This window comes from Crocodylus porosus, unplaced genomic scaffold, assembly GCF_001723895.1.
Source record: "Crocodylus porosus isolate Cpor-Errol unplaced genomic scaffold, CroPor_comp1, whole genome shotgun sequence".
Taxonomy (NCBI): Eukaryota; Metazoa; Chordata; order Crocodylia; family Crocodylidae; genus Crocodylus; species Crocodylus porosus.
The window spans coordinates 64,135,059-64,145,012 of record NW_017728931.1 but is presented as its reverse complement, the minus strand read 5'-3'; the positions used below and the strand labels follow the sequence as shown (position 1 = coordinate 64,145,012).

Sequence of the window (9,954 nt, the reverse complement as noted above, 5' to 3'; positions counted from 1 at the left end):
GTGTGTGTGTGTGTGTGTGTGTGTGTGTGTGTGCGCCTGCCTCAGAACTTAATCTGAAAAGCTTTTGCCATATAAGAATTTTCATTTTCATCCTTTTAGCATTCTCACAAATGCACAAAATGTTTAGGCTGTAAAATGTGATGATAATAGAGAAAGTTTTCATAAAGGTTTTTCATATCAACTTCACCTTAACAAGGAAAAATCAACAAGAACACAAAAGTCTGCTTTTTAAAAACTGAAACTACATCCAAGTTTTCTGGAGAACAGATCTCTCAATTTCACTAGGAATGCCAAAAGAACATCAGACAGTTTAAATTAAAGACTCTCTTTGGGACTATTTTCTGAATAGCTGATATCTGGCTCTGAAGTAATGGAAATGAAATTATTTTAGTGTTAAATAATACTAGTCTTATCCAGGTTTCTTGCTGCACTGAAACTTACTCTCTGGAAAACATTTTATAGAAATATTGATTCACAACACATTTAAAATTATATTTTTTTCAGATAGATATTCATACACGTTACAGAAGTAGATACAATAGAAACATAGACATCTTGATAGGCCAATAATACCTCAGACTAATATTAAAAATACACTTGAAATCACCTCAGAAAGGTTTTGATAATCTTCAATTAAAATTTTTGGTTTGATCCAGTTGTGAGTTGCCTCTCTTGGTATTTTTCCAGTGTTTCCAACTCTAATTATATTGCTCACAGTCAAATGAAGAACAATTCTATTTTCATGCTTCTCTCAAAAATTAAATATCAAGGCCTGATACTGAAAACATGTCAAAAAATCCCTTTAAAAATCATCGCTGATTCTTTTCAGAATTGGGTCCTTACTTCTATATTGTATTTACTATCTAACTGCCTATTTACCTGTCTGCAAATCAGAATTTGTCTGCATTCAGAGAGCAAGAGAGACAGAGAAGAGGACAGATTTTCATTGAGTTTATTTTTGTGCATTGTGGCTAACCATAAAGGAGGCATTTCTTTGGTAATGTCTTTAACCTTTATAACCTTTATTTTTATTTTAAAAGGGTTCTGTTTCCTAATTGCTTCTAGCACATCCTGTCAAACTTTAAATAAGTAGGGTATTAATGTGACAGCAAGCACAAATAAAAACTTCATAGCTCAATCAAGGAGATTTCATTTAATAAGAACATCAGAACATAAGAAGGGCCATATGGGTCAGAACAATGATCTATTTGACCCAGTATCCTATCTGACAGTGGCAAAAGTGAATATTTTAGAGGGAGAGCTTATGAACAGGGTATAGCTAGAACAGTGATTCTCACTGGAGGGTACCACACAATGTTAGCACTGTTAGGTGTCCAAACATGATTCACAAAATAAACCCAGAGATTCCACATAAGACTCCATAATATTAAAAACATTCTGACCTGTTGTGGCCTCAATTCTTTGCAACATAAAAATTGCTCTATTATTTTCCTGTACTCAAAAAACAAGTGCAAACTAAGAGCTGGCATTTTCTGAGGGGTGCCTTATGTCTAAAATGTGATGTGAAGCTGGTTTGAGGACCACCAAGCTAGAATGGTCTGTTCCCTGTCATACAGTCCCTGGCATTCACAATCATTGGTGTAGAGATGCCAGAGGAGACATCCCTGACTGTTCTGTTTAGTAGCTTTTCCTGAACTTACCACCCATAAATTTGTCTATTCTCTTTTTTAATCTGGGGATACTATCTACCTCTACAACCTCCTGCAGTAATGTATTCTGCAAGTTAGCTACACGCTGCATGAGAAAATACTTTCTCATTAGTTTTTTACTCATCTCCTGCTGATGGGTGCCCCTTAGTTGTAGTATTTTGGGATTGTTGAATGAATAACAGTTCCCTATTTGCTTGGTCCACATCCTTCATGATTTTATAAAGTTCCAGCACATCCTGCCCCTCACCCCACCTCAGCCTTCTCTTTTCCAAGCTAAAGAGTCTTTCCTTGTATTACCGTACCCCTTATCATCTTGGTTGTCCTACTCTGAGTCTCTTAATTCCACTCCATTTTTTTTTGATAGAGACCAGAACTGCATACAGTATTCAAGGTGTAGGAGCACCATGGATTTGTATAGTGGACTGATGATATTTTCTGTCTTGTTTTCAGTTCCCTTCTTAAGGATGTCCAACATCTTATTGCCACTGCTTTGTGTCATTCCACAGTCTCTTTTCTGAGCCACAATAGCTCAGTTCAGAACCCAGCATTGCACATTTATAATTAAGGTTTAGATGCAATGTACAGCCTCATATATTTTCTATTCCTTTTTTAACATTTGAATTAAGACAGAACACATGAACACTGTCTGACATTTGAAATGTTCACAACCTTTAATTCCAGAGTTCATGAAGCGTAAGGCAAGCCAGCTCATATAGAGTTACCACATTTAAAAGATGATTGTTACCCCACAGTGGTATCAAGACAAGTCATTTCCTTCAAACCGCAACTTTTCCTAGTTGGTAACCTAGGAAAAGAACTATCGTTATATGAACTCTGGGTATATATGAATTTTTAATGGTGATCAATGTAGTTGTCCTAAAGTCCAGTAAGAAATGAGCCCTCTGGTTTATGGATGTTCTAGGTACCACTTTTTCTAGCTCTTATTTCCAAACTGAGTATTTCAGTAAGCCCTGTTAATCCTAGCATTATGCTATATTTGCAAAAATTACCACAACCAATCATGTGGCAGTCCCATTGACGTGCACAAGAGCTTTTACTACAACGAAGGCTCCACAATAGCATTAATGATGGATGTAGCCAAGATTTTTTTTAAATGGCTTCCTGCTCCTAAATCTGTATCTGGGGACTTGAATGAAATCTATTTCTAGGGACCAGAATGAAACTCTTTTAAAATGATTGAGGCCCCAGAAGTTTCCACTGACCTCCCATTGATAAGTGCTGGAAGTGCTCAGCAGTGCTGGAAAGTGAGTTGTTCAAATCGGTGTTCAAATGTGGGTGTAGGGGTTTCATTTTGGCACCCCCTTTTTTTGAAGTTTTGTCTTTTTAAGTCTTTGGTTTTATAAACAATACTACTCTATACAAGGAACAGATCCATTGCTTGATCATTGCTAACCTGAAACTTTAACATCTGAGCTAAATTTATCAAACTTGGATTGGTAACCTTAGATCTTAAATCCATACATCTGCTGAGTTATTTGAGGCAGCCAAATATAAAAATGTTTTGCTTCTAATATTTATCCATGCTAAGTGCAATGTGGATTTAATCAGTTGCCGTTTAATTAGATTAACCTTTAAAAGCTTTTGTATAAAAGATTCATCCTGCTTGAGATGAATTAGGAGTATGACACACTGGCAGAAATAAAAGTTTACAACTCATACTGTCCCTTATTCTGTAGAACAAGGACTTGGAGTATGTAATAAGCTTCTCCATATATTGCTGCCAAGATTTCACTCCTAATTTGGATTATATTCCAAAAGTTAATGGCAAAAATGCTCATTGGCTTCTCTGATACAAGATTATGGCATTAGATCACCAAGTATATAGTGTGTGCTGATGTGTCATTTTGTCCCCAGGCAAACTTGCTATGAGACGGTCTTTCCTCAGCAGATAGCAGTAACCCTGACAACTGTCTAAAATGCACTACTTTTTCATTTGAAATGATAGTCATGAGGTTATTTTTTCACTAGATGTGAAGGGCTCACAGCTTTCCTGAAAATAAATATTAAAATGGTTTAATCATTTGTTTTCATAATAATTTTCTTACCTTCTGGCTGCCAATATAAACCTTATAAATAAATTTAAAGTAAAATAGTGTAAGCAGGGGAGGCAGGGCATGTGGCACCCTAAAAACTGTACAACTGTAGCATTATCTGATGCCTTTGGAGCATGGTCCATTTAGAATACTTAGATTACCAGTGAGGGGGTTACTTGGAAGAGATTAACGCTTAGTTTACCAGTGAAGGGTTTACTGGCTAGAGGCTAAACCTTGCAGTGAATGTTTAGACTGTACATTTCAAGTTTCAAATATCAATGGTCTACAAACTCAAACTCTTTTCATGAATAACAGAGAGCTGTGACATTGATGGAGAATAAAAGTGACAGCCAGAAAGACATTGTAGGTGTTACCTCTGCCAGTTATGGCTTTCTTTGAACTGATCTGAGAAATGGCACACCGTACCTATGTCAGCTTCTCCTACAATGTGGGTGTGTCTACATGAGATGCTACGTCGCCATTGCAATGTGCCACCGTGACATAGCATTGGTAGGCACAAACTGTGATGCTGCAGCTGTGTCACCATAGCAATGTGGAAGCTCACCGTAGTGGTCTGCTATGGTGACATAATGGGTAAATATAACTGTGCACCACCAGCATGATGTAATCCAAGCTGTTACTGTGCACTTCTAAAAGGATACTAAATGAGGGTGCAATAACAGTGGTGCCATAGGGGCACGTGTAGATGCTCCATATAAGTATTTGCATATGTGTGTTTCTGCAAACATGGACATAAACAGAAGAAACCCAAAGAGAACACTGTATTGAAAATTTTCATGTTTGAGATATGAGACAGTAACACCACTGGGATTCCTTTCCTACAGATAATCAAAATCTACCAAAGATACCCCACAGGTTCATGGGAGCCAATGTAAAGTTAAAGTATATGCAAAGTCAAGGTTCTGCTAATTCCTATGAAACCATTCTGGTGGGTGGCGTTATCAGCTGGGGTGAATGTCAAAGGGTTCTATAATATGGCACCTGGTTTAGATAAATATACTTGTCTTTCTGGGACACATTTTATATATGCAAGTTTATAGCCTCTATCACCAAAGATTCTGAATATTATACAAACTTTTGCAAATATATCTTCCCTACGTCTGTGGGGTATGGAAGAACAAAATCTATTTTTCAGCAAGGGGAACTGAAGCACAGAGGTTAAGTGATGTCCAAGTGATATCCAATATATATGTAGTACAGCTAAGAACTGATCAAATACATCCTGAGGCACAGGCCAGTGAGTACCTTGATCACACAGTCCTATTTCATTTCCCTAGAAGTTAGGTCCTGAAGTTTATCTTTCCAGTCAGAGGTCACAACAGGAAGGGGAAGTCATCAATATGATGTCTTATCTTGTGGTTCATGGTGTGTTTTAGGTGGCAGAATATATAAAAGTTTGTATTTGTTGCACATGTCATATAGGGATATGCTTCGATATGAGATAAAGCAACAGACCATACTTCCACAGTCTGACGTTGTCAGTGTGCTTTGAGCTCGGATGTTGATTAGGCCCATTGTAAAGTTAGAGATCATCACTGTTTTCCATATTTAGATTTCCAATACCCCCAAAGTTCCAGATTGGTGAATGAAGCTTAAGTTCATAATCCTCTCTAGTGCTTTAGTTTTTGCATCAAAAAAGTGTGTCCATGCAATGCTGAGATTGCACAGGCAAAAGAGCAGATACTTTAGCCATGTAATTTATAAACAACTTCAACAAAGCAACGTTGTGCATTTTGTGTACATTTTATATCATCTACTGCATGGCAGTAAACAGGCTCGGTCCTGAACTAAACCCATAAATAATCCTTCCATCCTCAACCTTGTCATACTCCTAATTCATCTCAAGCAGGATGAACCTTTGGCAGTGGGCCGAAATGGAGATGGTGATCTGAAAGTTTGGTTCAGATATGCTTATAATGAATTGCAACACTCACAGTATTATCACAGGGGTTATGTTTTGGGGCTCTTTAAAAATCTGCTGTAGTTTCCATGAACAGCTGTAGCCAGCTGAGTTTCATTTGATTCCCAGCCTACAATCATCGGACTTTGCTGTCCTAAGTAGGCCTCCCTAGCAGCTGCCTGCATTTCCTGTACACGCTGCTCTGTGCTCCAAAGAAACTCGGGAGACGAGAATCTCCTGGCAATGATAGAGAAAGAATTTGGGAGATTGCATCATTGAGCCAACTAACAAGCCTGCACCCCTTGATGATGTATGTACTAAATGAAGTCTGTGGGGAGGAAGACCTGAGGACTGTAAATAGGGTAAGCAGCAGATTTGGGGACTGGAGTACTTAGAAGTGAAAAATAGGATGTGGCAGCTGCTTTTTTATTTTAAACTCTTATTGTTGCCTGGATTCTGCTTCTCATAAACTACAGACTTCAAAATATAATGAGATTTTGTTTTAGGTTGTGTGGCACTTGCAAATGGTAACCATTTTATTAATTGCTTCCTGAGACCTGTGAAATAACAAATGATTTCCATCCTTCCCTGAGAAGCATCCACAATTCCCCTCCCCAACACCCTTCAGAGTAAAAGGCCAATCTTTACCTTCACATGGCTGTTAGTCAATCACCAGTGCTATTGTTTAACATTTTCAAAAGTGACTAAGAGATAAGGGAGTCTAACTGGCTCTGAAAAGTTTGAAAACATCACCCATTGTTTTCCTACATCCAAGGCACTGAAATCGCCATAAAATTATGTCTTAGTGTTACCAGAAAGTGGCCTGCAGTTGTTTTTCAAATCTATTCACTTTTCCAACTTAGAATTTCATGGCCCATGAGTCTTATAATATGGCTTTACTTTTGTGTGATCTTTACTTTACTTTCCTGATTACTTTTTTATACTGTTATAATATGTAGCTTTGGCCAGAGCTGGCATTATATTTCTGAGAGGGCCAAGGCAAAAAATGAGACTGCTCCCACCTTCTAGCTGAAGATTGAATGACTTGCACTAGCTCACTGTAGTACAGCCCCTCCCCCGCAATGATCTCTGGCATTTGTCCTGATTGTTTTGCCCTTCTTTATGGGAAACAAACTAAAGGTAAGACTGGGTATGTCTGCACTACATCCCTTGCATTGATGGTGGCACCAGCTCTTAAGCAAGGCTTACCTACCTCCTGTTCACAGGTATTGATGCCAGAAAGGCAGTGAGGCTTCATCACTTTTCTACTGTCATCCACATTGGCATTAGAGGAAAAAACCCGTAAGTTGAAGTCTCCAAAACTCATGAAATTTACTTAGATTTTAAGATGTAAAAGGTTATTTCTGGATTTTTTTAGTTTGCCACACACAAGTATACATATTGCAAGTTAGTGGAAAAAAATCAGTAGAAGATGATTTTGATGTTTCCAATGTGAATATCTCAGAGAGCTCTCCAGTGTAGATGCAATTATTCAACAGATTTTTAAAAGACTTCCATAGACTTTATAATCAGAAAGGGCAAAATGTAGGTCTGTGTATCACTGCACCTCAAACTTAACTCCATCACTATATATAAAACACATTAACTTGTGCTTGACTAAAGTACATTTTAGTTTTCATTTAAAGACCTAAAGAAGCAGATAATCTAACACATTCCCTGATAGTTTGATCTAGTTTTTAATCTTAACATAGTTAGCAATTAAATTGGTACTACGAGGCATAGATAAATTTCAGTCTCATACTTTGTCTTTTAATATTTGTTTTTTCTTACAGATTCCGTAATCTCAGTTTTCTTAGGGAGAATTTTTAGCCTTTGTTGTTGATGGAGAGGGACAAGTTTGAAAGTTTTGTGCCAAAGAAGCAGAATTCCTTTAAAATTGAGTAAATACTTCCAACTTGAGCCTTGAATAAAGAATGGAGTTTCCAGTGGAAGGCTTTAAACAGGCAGTAAACTTGTGTACAGACTTGGAAGGTCAATGAATTAATATATTTCCATGAAATAAAACTGAATTGAGATTTTGAAATACTACAGCGATTGGACTTTACACTTCTGTGAGCTTTCCACTAATTAGTTCAGAATGTCTTTCACACCCTGATGCTTTACACTATGATGCAACTTTTTTGAGGGTGGATTGGTAAAGAAATCCTATACATTTGATCTCAGACTAAAATACAGATTGATGTCGTAACCCTACCTGATCTTTAAACCACTTGACTATGCCTCACTTGTATTATCTTTTCAGAGCCATATTGACTCCATGGATGTGCATGGAAGATGCCTGAAGGAGCCCTCATTATGCCCCTGGCAGTTAGCAAATTTCATACATTACAAAAACTGCTTCCTTCCTCCTCTGTGTGGACAAAAGATGCCCCAGTTGGGGAAATATGGGGCAATGTTCATGCACCATATGAATAGGTCAGTCGAATCTTCTGCATCTGTTGATGGGGTGAATGAGCATGTTCTCCATTCTGGCCTACTAAAGGGCCCTGGGTTTACTCTTGTTGAAGTTGCCTCTGGGGAGTAAGACTAAGGATCTGACCTCTTGGCCAGAGGTTGCATTCTACTGCTTGAGTAGAGAAAAGGATGGAGGAGGGTTAGAGGGATGTTTTCACTATATTTATTATTCTGATACCTGTACAACAGGCTCTGACCAGTTGCATCGGCTATATAAAAAATCTAATTTTGAGATTAGTTGGCTTTGATCTCTGTAGGAAAGCAGACTAGGTTTTAGATGGTGCAACAAACAGTTCAAGACAAAATTACTATGAAGAGGACTGCTGGGGCTTCACTTTTGGCAAGAGGTAGTAGATTCTGGATAATATAGAACCTTGTTAATGAGAAACCAAAATAGCTTTGTTTTCTTAAAGTGCTGAGACATATTATAGTTAGGGAATAGATCATAAATCAGGTATGCTTATTGGACTATGTTCTTGACATGCCCTTTTTCATAACTACAAGTACATTCTTCTTTCTACTTTTGAGTGTGGGAAGTTTGATTTTCCTTACTACTAGTTCAAGTTTTGGCTTGGAGGCAGAACAAATTAACTCCAAGGTATGTGCTTAGTAGGATGTGACCATGTTTAAAAATACAGTCATACAAAAATACAGCTGACATGACTGTAACTGGAGTGCCAGGTCCTTTCTTACTCTATTTATTTTATTTAATTTTTTTTTAAGCTATTCCCATCCGGTGCTGGTGGAAAAGACTTATCCAACACACAGAGGACTAGGAGAAAGGCTAGAGTTGATCACTGGACCCTGTATGGTATAAATCAAGCTTTGACAGTTCTAGAAATGTTCTTGGCTTATTCAGTACAAAACAGTATTCAAACATAGATGCTAGACTTGTTTAACTCCTGGAGGGGTAACATTTACAAATAGTAACCTCCTATCACAGAAGGGCAAAGGTGGGGGAAAGAGGAACATGTTTCTGTGAGTAAACTAGAGGTGTGTCATCTTCCAGTCTGCAGAACTGGCATGCATGGTTCCAGTAGGAACCCGGCCCATGCAGATTATCCAGGGTATTGGACACTAGGGCTGTGAGAAGCCTCAGTAACCAATTTGATTCAGAGGCGATTTGACCCAATTTGTGGCCGAATCTCTGAATATGAATCAAATTGGGAGACTGATTAATTTCTCTGAATCAAATCAGAAGCTTGCAAATTGATTTAGAGTGATTTGGAGATTTGGCCATAGACTGTACAGATAGCCACTAGGCAGTGCTGGCAGGAGCAGCTGGGGGAGCAGCCAGACAAGCCCTGGCTTAAGCTGGCAGTCCTGGGAGAAGCCATGGCTCGTCTGGGTGCTCCTCCAGCTGCCCCCCTGCCAGGGCAAGGCAGGCAGTGGTGGCAGCCCTGGGAGAAGTGGGGAATGATTGGGGAGCTGGGGGATCAAATCAGGAACTGGGGGAAGCACCTGTTCATTCCCACAGATCCCTGATTGTTCCCTGCAGCCCCCACAGCTTCTCCTGGGGCTTCCAGCTCAAGCTGTGGCTTGTCCAACTGTTCCCCCAGCTGCCCCCCACCAGCGCAAGGCAGACAGTGCTAGCAGCTCTGGAAGAGGCTGCAGGGGATGGGGGATTGAATTCAGAACTGGGAGTTGGAGGGAATGAATAGGGGCATCCCCCCCAGTTCCTGGTTTGATTCTCTGGCTCCCCAATTATTCCCCCCAGCCCCTGCAGCTTTTCCTGGGGCTGCCAACACTGCCTGCCTTGCCCTGGTGGGGGGCTGCTGGCTCAAGCCAGGGTTCATCCAGTCATTCCCCCAGCTCCCAATCATTCCCTCCACCT

General features: G+C 39.3%; 1 protein-coding gene across 1 annotated transcript in view; it reads right to left on the bottom strand.

Annotated features, from left to right (window-relative positions):
• DCN (decorin) overlaps positions 1–9,954 on the bottom strand; it is a 47,008-nt gene that overhangs the window by 30,494 nt on the left and 6,560 nt on the right. The gene's annotated exons all lie outside the window — the stretch shown is intronic.